The following is a 15,601-nucleotide window of genomic DNA, read 5'->3' on the forward strand; positions in this document are numbered from 1 at the left end:
TTGTAACACGGCACTTTGCCTTGCTGAGTTAAAGCTGAGAAGCTGCATTTTTGCATTAAGTAGTCGGCTGTTACAGGGGAGAAAGAGCCACAAAGTGCACTTAACAAAACTCACCCTCTACTCCAGTGTTGCAACATTAAAACCAGAGATGAGTGAACATGTCTCATTTCCCCCATCTGTAGCCAATTCCCCTGACAGGCCCCATTAAAAAGGCAACCAATTCTGGCACTCCGGCTCCCAGAGGAGCCCCGCGACACAGTTATTAAATAAAGTACACTGGCTTTCATTGTGAATGGGGATTGCTTAACATAAGTGCAGCACTTAGAGTGCGGGGAAGTGGAGACACGCGGTTTGAGCCTCTGGATTCTTTCAGTACTGACAACCCGCCCTTCTCTGCTGCTGAAGTCGAAACCCTTCCTCTGCACCTCCTCTACCATCACAACTCCGGCCTTTCTTCATTTTCTTTTGAGTCTTAACTCTGAATGAAATAAATTCACAATACTTACATCACCAGTCTCGGGTTTCTCACTCCCTGTAGGTTTTACAAGTGTCCTTGCACTAGATTCTATGAACACTGTGATCCTATGCACCCACCCATGCTTCCATCCAGTTTTGTTTTTTTTCCCCAAAAGCCAAGTGGATAGTTAAAAAAACCCCAAACTTTCCATAAATAATTTTTTGAAGTTTTAAAAACAGCTGTACTTTGGCTGTGCTTATGCCCCTGATGTGTCTGCCTTCCATGAATATTCTGGTTGAGCAAACTCGTAAGTTAGTTCCTGGAAGCATCAATTAGCAGAGGACATGCAATGCAAAGCTGATTCCAGAACTCCAGCAGTTTGCTCCTCTGATTTTATTCCTCATTTGGGATGGCTTAAAAGGTCTCCTGAGGCCTTGTGCTGCTTTCATATCCTCCTAACAAATAGTTTGTTATCAGATCAAGAGTTATGCAGACATTGTTCAGCGAGCATCAAATCAAGAGAATCATCTGGGCAGATTCCAATCTGTTGGTGACTACTTCCAACTGGGTATTTGTCAGGCTCACCAATACCCACTCCCTGCTCTCCCCCCCCCCCCCCCCCCCCAGCACTTGACAGCCACCACCCCTCAGCTCTGGCGCTGACTTCTCGAGGACCTGGATCCCTTCCTAAATGGGAAGTTCAGAGCTTCCTCCGAGTTGCTCTGTGTGTTCTCCTGCCGAGGCTGCGCTGCTGTACGTGACATCAGGCTTCACCCTGCCTGAGCAGCAACGCAGCAGCCCCCACCCTGGACCTCCACTCACTGCGCAGTGCCCATGCAGTGCAGACCACCCCCCCTGCCCCACTAAAGTACAAGGCCATAAGTGGTAGAAAAAGGAGGTGAAAGAACTTCATCTGCAAGAGCTGGGGGATCTGCGTCTGCCCTGCCCTCAAACACAGCCGGCCAAAGCAGACCACCCGCGCCACAGCATCCTCAAGCTGCAGTTCCCCCACTGCCCTAAGCACAGCACCTACGCATGGGGCTGAGGACCTCGCCGTCGAGGTGGGCTTAGCAGGCTTGGAAGGGGCCTGATGGAGATGGGTTTCCTCTCCTCCCTCCCCCCAGAAGCATACTCCACTCCGTCTGCACTTACAGATTTATCAGGGTTCTCAAAAAAATTGCAGGATGAATAGTGAAAAATGGATGAGGGTATCTTTGGAATCTCTTCCTCTTTCTTCACCCCATATTCCCACCTGTATTCCCCCAGTGAGAGATTTTTCCAGTGCAAAATGGTTATGGTTTAAAAAAACCAAAACAAAACAATCAGTACCCAAAAGCAAAAATGTAGCTTTTAACAAAGTACTTCCAAAGTTTATCATTGTCAGAGCTGACATTTAAAACTTCTTTTGTCTTTATTTTTTGCTTCCCCCCTCAAATGGATAACAACAATAGGTAGACAGGAAAAAAAAAAATAAAATAAAAATGCCCTAACACTGCATGGCATTAACTAGCAACAACCCCCCGGAGGGCAGCACGCGACCCAGCCGGGCTCCAGTGACTCACTCCCAGCCTAAGGAAGCATTGCAAAAGCCACGACAAATTGGACTCTGCTCGCAGGAACAGAGGGAGCCGCATGACTTCCCCAGCTCCCAGAAGCTGCTAAAACTCTGCCAAGAGAGTGTCTTCTTAATTTGCATTATCTTGGTCATTTACAATTCATCCAAACAGAGCCGGCAATTAGTGGCTGTTGGTAAACTCTGCTCTGAGCTCCAATCAGTGCTTTGCTGCTCTGGCTCTCTCTACTTACAAATTCTTGCCGTTAGAGGCATATTAGAGAACCAATTTTGACAGTTTCTGTCCCATGAAGTTAAAGTTTTCCCCAATTACAGCAGATAATGAGAAGACCAAGCTCACCAAAACATCCAGCCCTGTGACCCAAGGACTCCTATGCCCAATTTGTGGGAGAACATCAGACATCACGATACGTATACATTGACTGAAGAGGTGCGGAGCCACTGAGCTGAGGCACAGGGAGGATGCAATGTTTCACAGAAAATCTAAACTGCCTCTTTACTAAAGGTGCAGAAAACTCATCCTGAAGCATCCTGGGATCATCTAATCCTCATCTGGATGAGCCTATGACAGCTAGGGAGAATTATCAGTAGCTTCTCTTCCAAGCCCTGAAGCTTCAGGAGTTGGAAGGCAGCAGCATGATACAATGCAAGGTGGGTGGGTGCGAGATGAGAACATCAGTTGCGAAGGGAGGGATCTGATGGATGTCAAGACAGAAACCTAAACAGACAGAGCTCTTACGTTATCTAACCACTGTGCTCCTCACCGTGCACTGTCTTGCATGATATCCCTTTCATTGCTGGTGCTCTGAAAGCCTCTCCTCTGTGTGTCCTGCCTTTTGAACAGCCTTCTCGCATCTATCTGCCTCATTTACTCCCCTTCTCAGTTCAGTTCCTCTCCTGACAGCATCTCTTATTCTCCTTTGCCAGCTATCCTGCAGTTTTCCTCCTTTTGATCTCATTTCTCTCCATCAAGTATTTAGGATTCCCATCGGTAAGAGCTGGACAGTGTAACAATACAAAACAGCATCCCAGAGCATTGAATTTGCCAGTTCAGAGCATTACTGACTGAAGCAAGAGGCACTGAAGAGAGTCTTGCATATGGTTTGTGGTCTTCTAGCTAAGATGGAGGAATATAATTTCCATTTCCTTTACACAACAGAGAGTTCTTTCGCTGTATGTTACCCCAGAATATTGGTTAACATCGCCATGTACATGCCACCACCACATTCAACCCAAGAAGTGGCAGGTTCCTCGAAGTAGCTCCATATACTCAGTACCTTTCAGATGCAGAGGACTAAAACCAGAGTGTTTTGATAAAAAACATTGACTGATTATGTTTTATTTATCCATGCTGTATCTGAGACACCTTGCATTTTGATCTCTGGCTGCCTGCAAACAAGAGGTTGAAAAGTCTGGGGAAGGAAATCAGTTTCTCTAACAGTGACTGAAACTGGACACAGCTGAAATTACAGTTTTATACAGAAAGCTGATAAAGAAACTGCACAAGGAACTGCATAAGCCAGAGCAGCTGCTGGCAAAGAACATCACTTTCTTCACAGCCGCAAACGGTTCAAAGGACCTACGCGGACTGCTGCCTCCAAGGCCACAATTCATTATTCGGTGAAATGTTTCATCTATTTTCACCATGCTATGAAACAAACAGAGCAGAGAGGCATGGATCGCAACGGAGGCAGCACAGCAGAGCCACAGAACAAAATATTCCTTATATTACCTCCCCTGCTCAACCTCCCTTGGCCTGGCTTCCCCTGTCCAGTGCACATCTTAAAGATGAGCCAACACAAGCGCCACAGCTGAAGCCTGGAACAAATAAGAAGGCTTTTTCTCATCCAAAATGCAATGCAACAATTTGCCAAGAGACGCTGCTTACACAAACACTGCCTAGAGGCCAGGCAACATGGCAGCTGCCCTGGTTGTGCCTCTGTGGCCAGAAAACACACACCACGTGGCTGTGATGCTATTCCACTGTTCTCACCCTGCAGCCCCTGTGAGCTTCATCCGTCACAGAAAGCACAGGGCACTTGGTACTGCTCCCACCACCTCACACCAGCTCCTGGCTTCTGCTAGACCCATCTCCCCGAATCCTTTCCCAGAACAAGGCACCAAGAAGCAGGCCAAAATCTAGCAGCTTTCAACCTGCCAGATGAGATCAGAAGGTTAAGGGCCTTCAGTCTCCTGTGCTCAGCAGCAATTAATTTAAAGTGGTCCAGAGGAAAACTCCACCCTAATGGTCAACTGGTGCATGAGAAAGAAAATGAGCCATTTCATGGTCCCTGTGGTTATCATCTGCCACAAAGCATAAGATTTGATTACCCCTATCTTAACACATAATTACAAATGGTCATGAAATTATCCAGGCCCTTTCTGAAATCCTTTTACAATAATTGACTTGATGACCTCCTGGGGCAATGAAGGTTGTGTGCAGTAAAGAACAAGTTTATTCTACATTAACATACCTGTGCCTTATAATCTCCTGCAAAAAGACTGTTACAGGGATATCCTCTTTGGAGTAACATCAAAGGCTGGAAGAATCCCAAACAAGCTGCATAAAATTACCTGTGCACCAGATGACTTTGCACAACTTGCTGGACAGTGAGTCATGGCAGCAACAGTGTATAGCAAGGATTGCTGGAAAAGGATCAGGCACACTCGTTTCCACAGGAAAAGTACCAGCCCAGACCCCCAGAGCTCACCATCCTACCAGCGAAAGACAACCTTGATTTTATCTTCTAGAAAATTAAGATTAAGTGTCCAGTCACTACCCAAACGTCACGTAGATCCCCAGGTAAATGCTGTATTTCTGGCTAAGTTGCTGACTCCATTTCACCTGCTCATTCCTCATCTCATCTATAAAACGGGAGATTAGGGGAATTCCATTCCTCTGGAGCAGAGGAGTTAAAAAACAGCCTACAAGCTAAGTGCTAGTGATAGATCTGTTCGTACTGTACAGTTGCAAAATGATTTGAGCTCTAGCCGCAGGGACTTCCACTGCATCTTGTAGCATTTGTAGCTAAAGCATCCATTTGTTAATTCTGTGACCCCAGACCCACATGTTCCTGCCTCAGCATTGCTTTCCACGCACATTCTGGAGATGTGATCAGTTTGCAGGGAGACCTAAGGCTGAGTCACTGCTCACGGGAAGACTGAGCGAGGACTTGCTGGGCTTTTTATACTTGTCTCCCTCCTCCCTTTCTCACAGCTTCCCAAAGAAGCAAGAGGCATATTTTGCTTTCTTCTTCCACTAGCCTGAACTGGCTGTCCCTTCCCATAAACTGGGCTGCTGCCCATGGCAAGGCAGCAAACAGGGAGAATCCAAGCCAAAAGTCAAATTCCAGAGCAACTCAGCAAGACAGGGCTGTCTTCAACACTACCGCAGGCAAAAGGTGCCAGGTCCACCCCTGCTCTATGGATCTACAGGCCTAACGGTAGAGCCATAACCACGACTGTGAGGTGTTACTTGTCCAGCCAGAAGACAGAGCAACACATTCTGAAAAAAAGGAGTGGAAGATCAGCAGCAGCATATAGAGCTACAGGGAGAAGATAAAAGGTCTGATGTAACACTGCAGTCATGAAAAGCTCTGATCAGACTTCTTAGAAACCAAAAATATCATAGGTGCCTTCTTTCTTTCCCTGCCCCTCTCCACCTCCAAGAGACGCTGGTCTTACCAGGGGACCAACAGTATCGCATAATGAATGAAAGAAAGCATCTCAGCACCACATTTTCAGTCAAGACCATAGGCAGAAACAGAGCCCTCCAAACTAGGCACGTGAAAGAAGCGAAACAGTTCCCGTGCAAGTGACACAAGACGATCACACAAGTCTCTTTTGGCCTGAATACATCGGTGAATCTATGAAATTCTGAGGGATCTAGGAAAAACAGAGAATTCCTGGTTCCCAAGCCTGTGCTTGAACCACAGGGGAGAAACTACAAAACGGAGGAAATCTTCGCAGTGACAAATGGGGACAGAAAAACCTAAAGACAAGGCAGATTTGTCAAGGCAGTAGCTGACTAGTCCCCAATCCTATCAGAGAGTTAATTTGCTTCACCCTCCCCTTCAATTTGTGTTCCCAGAGATTCAGCTACAGCAGGGTGAGTACAAAGTGTCCTGGCTTCACCTGACACCAGATCCTCCCAGCTAACCAAAGCCCTCCAGGTTAGGGAACAGCCCAAAGCAGGTCACTACGTAATCGACTCACACAGCTGGCTTTATCATGGGTCTATAGGGGGGCGGAAGAAAAAAAATGAAGAGAAAGGGTAAACTTGAAGTGAAAAGCATAACGTATGGAATCAGAAAGGTGCTGAGCCTCTGCCAGCTCATCAACCCCATCCCAGGCTACCACGGGGGTCTGCTGGGTGCCAACATCAAGCGTTGCAGCAGAAGCAGAGGGGGGGGTGCCCTGCATGACTGCAGGGACCCCAGGGTGACCGAAAGGGAGAGGCAGAGCTTGTTTTTCTTTCCACAGTGAGGCAAGAGAGGAAGAAGGGAGAAGTTTGACAATAACAATTCTCTGTGTTTGTGAAGAGCTGAGAAATTTTGCCTGCTCACCAGGCATTTCCCATGGAGCTGTGTCCCCACTGTGAGGTTTCTATCTCACACCTGACTGAGTCTTCTCCTGATTTGTAGTGATTTGGTGCCTTCCAGCCTGCCCAGAAGAAAACCTCTGCTTGCAGCATTCTTCTTTTTAGGGACCAGTTGGATGCTACTATCTCATCGATTTTTAAAAACCTGTGGCTGTACATCAGAGCCCCAGCTGGTTGGTCCACAGTACTTGCTTGTCTTACCTCCATATATTTCCCCTCCAAATTCAGCCCTTGCAAGGCAACAGAATAGATAATAAAATACAGATGGAAACAGATAAATCAGAGCACTCGATTCAAATGCTGAGACAAGAAAGAGGATTCACCTGCCATCAGTGATGGAAGTGCTGAGAATCACTACAAGGAACCCCAGGAAGCCTCTGCCTTTAAAACAGTCTGTATTTTACCCACGTGTGTGTGTAATAAAAATAATTGCTACTTTTCATCATTAGAGATGAGCAAGGCAAAGCCTGTGCTTTTAACAAGCCGATATGGATTTCATGTTCTGCTTGCTGTCTGAGCAACAGCAATTGCTACTTCCTTTGGAGATTGATTTTGCCTTAGGCTTGGTCTTAACAGGTTATCTGATGAATTTTGGTTATTTGGGGAAAGGGGACAAAGGACAGGCCTCCCTTGGAAGTGAGGATAAAAACATCTGCATGTACATTCCTTTTGCACAGTTTTTTTTTTGGCTCCGTTTTCCCCAAGCATTCAAAACAGCAGCTTGAAAGGAGGGGGGAGCTAGAGGCAGACAAGATGAGGCTACAAAAGCGACAAAGACGACAATGATGTCTCTACAGACACTACTCCAAACAAGCCTATCCACATGTGCATGTTAGAAAAAGAAGTATGAGATGAAGTCATTTTTTGGGGGCCAACTTGAGGTGTCCTGAACAGTGAATTCAGAAAATCTGAGTTCTGCCAGTCTTGAATGCTGAGCAGAGAGCTAGGCACCCCAAAGTACAGGCCACTGTCAAGTCTCTTTCCTTCATGGCCATGGTGACCTCCTAAAGCAAGGGTGACCACCCGCAGCACTCTTCTTGGGCAGGACAGTGTCCAGAATACAGATTCCATGGAAATTACCTAGAGCTGTAGAGCAGCACATAGGAAAGTTGCTGTATGGCTGTTCCTCCTCATACGAAGACATGGACTTACCCTCAGAAGGGTCCAGAAATACTGGTGTTTTCAAGGTTTGGCATGTTGTCTGGACTTCCTCTCCTCCTTCTCCTCACCAACTCTCTCATATCACTGCTGGCTTCTACCTTCCCATGCCGTACTGGATCTCAAGTATTTTTATATCTCCCCTTGAGTGCATGCAACAGAGGAAATTAATGAATATGAGGAAGAGAAGTAGAAAGAGAAGAAAAGGGGTGGGGAAAATCAAGTAATTTATATGACAGTTTGTGTGTATTTTTGTGTGAGTGAGAGAGTGTGTGAGCCTGACTGCAAAGAGGTGCAGAGGAAATACGTAAGAAAGGAAGACAGGTTATCAGTCACTTAGCCTGTCCTCCATTAGGTTCTAGCTCTCTCATCTTTCTCTCCTCCTTTTCATTAAACTCTTCTCTTTCTCCCCTTGCCAAAAAGATCAATGCAACAATTCTCTCTTCGTAGAGGAGGGATAAAGAAAGAAAGAATGGGGAGGGGGGTGGGGACACGGACAGACGACCCCCAGACTCTCCTTTACCAACTGGAGCAAAGAAGAGAGGAAAAAAGCTCACCCCCTAGAGCTACAACAAATGCTAGAGAAACAAATACTCCCAGCCATAACCTGCAGTGTCACTGCCCAAATGTGACGTGCAAGCATCAACTGTCTTCACTTGCCTCTACCTTTCCTCTTAGCTGCAAAAGCAGAAGGGAAAGGCCCCTGGCCACTGGTTTGACTTTTACCACATGATAACATGCGCTGGCTTTGGTGATAGAATTGATAACACAGGCACTACAGATGACAAACACTGTGGCAGCTCAAGCTTCTGCTGTGATGAATAATCCTCTTGCAGAGTTTCAGCTCATTTATTTTGCGAAATCCCGTTCAAAAGAACTGCCGTGCATTTGCTGACACTGCACATGCTGGAAACTGGAAGACACCAAAAGGTGACTGGAAGAACTGGCTGTGGGTGCTAGTGATTTTCTACAGTTCCTGATAGCACCTTCTCCTGGAGGCAGCTGGGACAGGGCAGAGCTGCACTGGATCTAAGGCAGAAGGAGGCTATGAATGTAATAGTTATAAATAGCAGAGCTTTGATCACTTCCCTAGCGACATGGCTCTCGTACTGTGGCATATGTGCTTCATCCATCTGGGACTGGAGCATCCTACAGCTGCTCTTTTTGCCTGCTCCCTGCTGCAAGAGGCTATGAGTGGAATAGCTGTGAGCTCCCCTTAAAAAAAACCAAAAAAAACAACAACACAAAAACAACAAAACAACAAACCACAAGTGCCATGTTACAGCCTGGATGCCATAAGAGACTTTCTTCTTAAAAAATAGTTTTGCTAGTAAGTGTACAAGAATTAATCTGCATGGTTTTCAACCTAATACTGATGCAATAGCTTGTTTATGCAAAATAGCCAAGTGTACAAAAATTAAGTGCATCCTTAACCTACCTCTTTTCCTCTTGCTGACAGCTGGTATGGTTTAGGATTATCTCGTCGGTACTTTGCAGTGGACATGACACCCATGTGATGCAATTAAAATCGTATATTCAGTAACGATCTCGTACTTGCAGCTCAGCCAATGATGGCTTGCTTCTACTGCAAGGCAACTTACCTTATAAAAATAAAGCAGCCAACAAGAAGCTGATGCTACATTATTTGATTTGTACCACTGATCTCAAGCAAGAGTAGAGAAATTTTCAGTCTTAATCAACTAAGTGAAGTTAGTGAAAACACCTCCCACCAGGCTGCTACAGGACCATATCAGAAGATGGACAATGACCTGCAAGCTCTGATCTCAGCTTCTGTCCCCTGTTTAACAGGCTGTCATCAAGTACTAGAGGCAGGGTAGCTACCTAGGTGAGTGACATGGATTAAAGAAACACTGTCCAGAGTCAGGCAAAGCTCCTATGTGAAGGAGACAGCTGCTGAAGTTCATAATGTGTTTAAGATTTGACTTGTGTTGCGTATATAAGGGCACCCTCGCTTAGGAAGGGTTGTTGCACTGTTACTACTCAGTGAAGGAAGAAAACAAAAAGGAAGAGTCAAGTGGGAAAGTCAAAGGGGGAGCTGGGGGAGAGAAGAGGAAAAGACACTGTCTTTCTTCCTTTCCAGACCCCAGGGGAACAAGCTTTCCTATAATAATGATGAAGTAAACGGGCATCCCTGAAGAAAACACGCATCCTTGAAACATTCATTTATACTTAATACTCAAGTGTCTATAAAAATAGAGGTGAAGGCCAGCATCCGGCGATGACTTTGTTATTTGCTTGGTGTTATTCTCTGTGTAGTCTTCATGGAATCGCCACCTCCCCACACATGTTTTTTGGCACCTGTCCCATGGGCAGAAGCAAATGCAATGACACCACAACAAGCGGAGAGGAGCAAGTCTGTCACTTGAACAAGAATTGACTGTTTCAGATATAAAGACACCACACACGGGTGCAGAATAGCACTGGCGTGTGCACACAATTTCAGCACTAGAAGAAAACCAGGCAGTGTTTTTGAAGGGCCTAGATCTCCTCAGAGAAAATGAATAAATAAATAATAAGAAAATATTCTTGTCTGTCAGAAATTAGTTCAGTGACATCCCTCTGGAAAAGACATCCGTTTGATGATTATTTGGCCTAACTGTATATCATAAAGGAAAAAAAAAAAAAAAAGAAGTAGGGCTGATGCCAGAAGTAATGGCACAAATAAGCCTGTGGATGTGCTGGAACATCAGGGAAGATAAGAAGTTTCTGTTTTGTCTGGCAAACGACAAGAATACTATCTCGATCAGAAAAGAAGATGTAATGAACACTCCTTTTAAAAACACAACCGCAACTCCCTTCCTTACCATAACTACTTCAGATGACAGTACCATTGTTTCAAAGGCTCACCATCAGGTCTCGTGCTTTTATGATCCACAGTAGCCAGTAGTGCTGCGCTTTTCCCAGTACACCCCCATCTGGGCACGATGGCAGCTGCCTGCTCCCCGTAGGTGAGAACCTCGCTGACCTCTCCTGATCTTCGCTGGGCTACAGAAGAAGTAGATAACATTTCTACAGGCCAGGGTGCATATAGCTCCATCAGCCTCCACGGGAGCTTGTTCCCTCCTCAGAAGAAGTCTGTGCTGCAGCACGCTCCCTGTAGGACTGCAGGCACTGGATACCAGCATATTGCCTGGGGGAAAGTCACATCCTGCCCCAGCAGCTGCTGTGTGCCCTCACTGACAGGGCTGCCCTTTTGAGTCCATGCCAGCTCTCTAGCCTGCATCAGAAAACAGAGTCATGTAGCAAAATGGCCAGCAGTCATTAGCTTGGACCAGGGAGAACACCCATCTCAGAGCCCAATGCTCCAAGGAGCATCTTTTCCCTACAGTCCATACCAGAAGCCTACACTGAAAGTCAAACCTCCTGTCTAAAAGGCCATAATCAACGAAAATGACCACACAGGTGATTTCCCCTGATCTAGCATACTTTTCCTATGTCCCAGCACTGGTAGAAAACCCATTAAATCAAGATGCTCAGGCTATCCCATCAGGTTTCAAACCGGTACATTATTTCTTTGCATAAGTATGAAGGGAAACTGGTTCCAAAACACCATTCACAGATTCCCTCATTTGCATCTTAAAAGGGGCAAGTCTGTCTGTTCTTCTTGTTCTGTTCTGTAATTATCCTAATGAAAGCCAATGTGAATCCCCAAGGGTTTGGTCCCTTTCTGACAGACTGCTTTTAAACTCAGAGACAAGGGAGATAAGCAGCCATCAAACCCCTTAGTTTTTTCACTTGCACATCTGGGGAAGATTCCCCCGGTACCTCTTGCAATGCGGACAATATGTTAGCGAGAAGAGAAGCTAAGCAAGAGTTCTCATCTTCTGCCATGTGGCAAGCACATGAAAAACCAGCTTAGGCTCCAGAAAAATTGACAGGCCGCTAGCTTCAGGCAGTGCAGTCCTTTTCAGATGTGCAATATATTACAGGAAAACCTTCCTCCCATCCAAACAGAGAGCTAGTTGTTTGATATACTAAAAGGCTCCTGTGCAGCATCAGTTTAAATTAAAGACTTCACACAAAGTGAGAGCAATAGCTTTGTTTCATATAGCTGTTTGTGAGGGGCACTGGTTAAGTCAAGAAGCCAGGACTCAAAGAGAGCTGGGTCCTTTTGCATGTTCTGGAACCGATTTGCTACTGCCTTTGAGCACACTCCCACTCCCAGGCAGAGCACTAGGAGACAAACTTTCCTCTTACAAAGAATCCGTATGACACCTAACAGAAGGAGGCCTCTAGCTGTTACTGTAATATAAATAATAAATGAGCGAAATAATAAATAGAAATAAGGCATTCTGTTGCAAACAAAGCCAACATATTAGTGAACGTGTTTAGTTTTCTAAAGCATATCCAAACACCAGCCTAAGCTCCAACGCTGACACACAGGGTCTCTTTCAAAGCTCCAGAGAAAGCAACAGAAGTTCATGGGCAACTCTATTCAACCCTGAACCCTTCCAAGGGTTCATATTGATAAAGCAACTTGAATCGTTCATGTAACAGCACAATATCATCCTTAATTGCTTCACATTTATTTCTGCTGCTTAAGACCTAGGACATCTCAGCCTGTTCTCATCATCACCCATAAAAACTCAGTGGGTTTCATTACAGCTGTGGTGAATTCAACCAGCAGAATGTGCCTCACGCTGCTCTAAACAAGAGCACCACCAGCATCCATGAAGCAGATGGTCTAGTTATTAACCACCCCGTCCATGCCCTGCCTTGCATTAGTATCTGTGAGAAGGAATGAGATTCACCAGATGGGACAGCGCTGCAAGACTCAGGATGCCTGGGTTCTCCTACCAGGTACCCACCGAACTGATGCAGGAGTATGAAAAACCTGCTGGAATTCTCGCGTCCTGACTTCCTGCTGTTTTGCTCAGACAACCTCTCACTGCATGTACCTGAACGACACGCTGCGTAACAGGAATCACACTGTGGTGGAATGCTCTAGGTGCTCTTGTGATACATAATCACGGCAAAAAATGAGCAGCACCTCCATTCCGTTTGAGGCAATGGTATGTAAGGTTACCTGCCTACTTCTACGTACACGCTGCTGTCCTACATGCAACCACAGAAACATTCAGTATTCTGACAACACCAATGAAAACAGATTTTGCCAGCAGCTGGATGAAAAACAAGCATGAAAAATCCCTGTACCTATCGCCTTGCCCCCTCCACCAGGGCTGCGTTGAGTCAGGATAAACCAGCAGCCATTCAAAGAAGCAACTTGAATTTTGCTTGCTGGAAAAGAGGGGATGAGAAGAATGATTTCTCAAGTGTAAGTAAGCCAAGGATGAGACTGAGGGAAGAAGACCAATAGGATTTATTTGTAATGACAAGTGACAAGTGATCACCATAAAGATATTCTTGGAACAGAATCCTGCTAATCTCTGCTATAATTCTAGTCCCAAATGGTTTGGCTCTGGCAGCACTCCTAGAAATGATATATGTGAAAGCACTGGGGATTGTCAAGAAAGGAGTTTTGCCCTGACAGTTACATTTTGGGCTCATTGGGTTTGTTTGTGCTTCCCCTACGCACACCCACCCTTTTTTTTTTAAAAAAAAATATCTAAGGTCAGCTGCAATTAGTATTTAGAAAGGAAAATGTTTATAGCCTCTTGCTTTTATCATCATTAATAATGCAACAAATATATTGAATGTGGGCAGACTTTCTAGCAATCCATAGTGCTCTTTCCCTCTGGCTCAGAAAATATGCACCTCTTGAGAGAAAATCTTTTTCATTAGAGACCTGATAAAATGCCTAGAAATGACAACATAAATAAGCATTTAAGTGCTGCTCCCTCTTTTACTCTGATGTCTTTTCCAGCTGAGAGAAGTGAGAAAGAAGCTGTAGTGGGATGGTGGGAGAGAGAGTTGATTAAAATTTGATCACAATTGTCTTAAATAAATGCTTCTCCCAGACATACCCTCCTGGCCTCCCGACAGCGCTGTTAGCCTTGCCTCTCACACCGTCTTAAAGGCAAGTCCATGGCCAAGGTATTTTGAGTTGACAACAACGAATCAAACTGAATGTTTCCTTTCCTTTTGCTTCTCCCTTCTGCAGTCTGTGCGCTGTCATTTCTTCTCCCTCCTTTCACCACTCCCTCCCCAAAATACTTGGATATGTAAACTAGAGTCACTTCTCCAATACTGGCTGCTATGAAACTGGTTGGAAATGCAGGTCATAGCAGTGGTCAGAGAGCTTCATCAGGCATGGCCATGCTGTGCTTCTCTACAGGAGTCTCTCAGGAGGAGATGCCAAGGTTGGAGATGAAGGAAGGAGGCAGCAAACCAACAGATCGAAGCCCTTACCTCAGACCTCCGTAGGCCCTCTATGCTTCAGCTCTGCCCAGTGATGGCTCAGAGAGTACATTTAAGTGTTAAACAAAAGAGGCTACAAACACAAACTGCATTTATTCCTGCTGTTTGTTCACAGAGCTCTTCCTTCATGATCTGCAGAAGGAATCAAGAAAAGAAAGTGACTTTGCCCTGGGCTAAGATTCCTTCCATCTGCTGAAGCGCCTATCAGTATGAAACAAGTACTCAAATGAAAACAAAACCAAGATCACCCTCCTCGCAACAACAACCCAAGCCAGTCCTTACACCTGCCCGTGCAGGGACAGGGACTCCATGGAACACTCACCTGTGGAGTGCCTCTCTGTCCCCTCCCAGGCACCACGCTAGCCAAACACACATGCCTTTGGTTTTACCCTTGTTGTGTCCCAGTGAAGCAGGGCACCGCTGTCAGCTGCGACGTACAAGCCAGGCAAAAGAAGGTAATCATGAAGCCCAAAAGTAAAAATCGCCAAGGGACTAGCAACTAAGTGGCAATAAAAGACTCACAAAAAGTACAACTAGCTCCTTTGGGATTTCAAGTGTTCTTGCGAAGCTCCCTCCCCCATCTCCCTTTTTTTTTAAAAAAAAAAAAACAAAACACACCCCCCCCTAAATAATATATTAGGTTTTCAACTGCATTCTCTACATATGCAAAAATTGGTGGTCCAGATCCCTATGGGTTTGTTTCATTGAGCAACCACCAAATTCCTTGCTACACCTCCCACCCGACTGAAGTCACACAGGAAATCTATCTAAAGCAAAGAACCTAATGCGGATATTTAAATCCTAAACAGAACACCACATAGTTTAGGATACTCTTCCTTTATCACAGCTGACACACACTGTGGCCACACAGACACAATACCAATGTTCTAAGTTGAAGAATTCAAGCAAAGGAAGAGCAGCATCTAAAAAGAGCTGAGGCGAAGAAATAAAGGTTTTGTGCAAGTGGTATCTTTGGAGAAGGGAGTACGTCAGGGCCATGCCACTCCATAAATCCGTTTGGAGGTGGTAGGTTTGGCTGGATTATTCAGCTCTCAATAGTGGGAACCCTGTGAGGAACAGCAGGTTAGGGAGGTCAGCTAGAAGGTTACTGAGGTCTACCTGGCTAAGCTGCATTGTGGAAATTAATCAGGGGGGTCATGACGGTATTACAGAGGATATTCAGAGGCAGTAGCAAAATTTATAGGTTTTTCGTGTCAGCAAGACAGATAAGTCTCCTAGTTAACAGCAGGCTATGCAAAGGCCTCAGCTATTATGCAGCACAGAATTACAATCCATAGCAGAAAGCTGTCGGGAGATGCCAAGCAGAAATCCATCCAGAACAAGAACTGGAAGAACAGGTTCAGATGGAGGTATTCCAATCCAAAAAGCATCCATTCAAAATGCTGACGTTAGCCCCTCTCCTCCTGAAGCACAGAAACAAACAAGGAAGCAAGGACTCCATGGTGCTATCAAC

General features: G+C 45.5%; 1 protein-coding gene across 1 annotated transcript in view; it reads right to left on the bottom strand.

Annotated features, from left to right (window-relative positions):
• The window catches only part of LOC119149024 (limbic system associated membrane protein), a 1,019,865-nt gene that overhangs the window by 371,594 nt on the left and 632,670 nt on the right, over positions 1-15,601 (bottom strand). The window lies entirely within an intron of this gene.

The sequence above is a fragment of the Falco rusticolus genome, chromosome 5 (genome assembly GCF_015220075.1).
Source record: "Falco rusticolus isolate bFalRus1 chromosome 5, bFalRus1.pri, whole genome shotgun sequence".
In the NCBI taxonomy this organism is placed as follows: domain Eukaryota; kingdom Metazoa; phylum Chordata; class Aves; order Falconiformes; family Falconidae; genus Falco; species Falco rusticolus.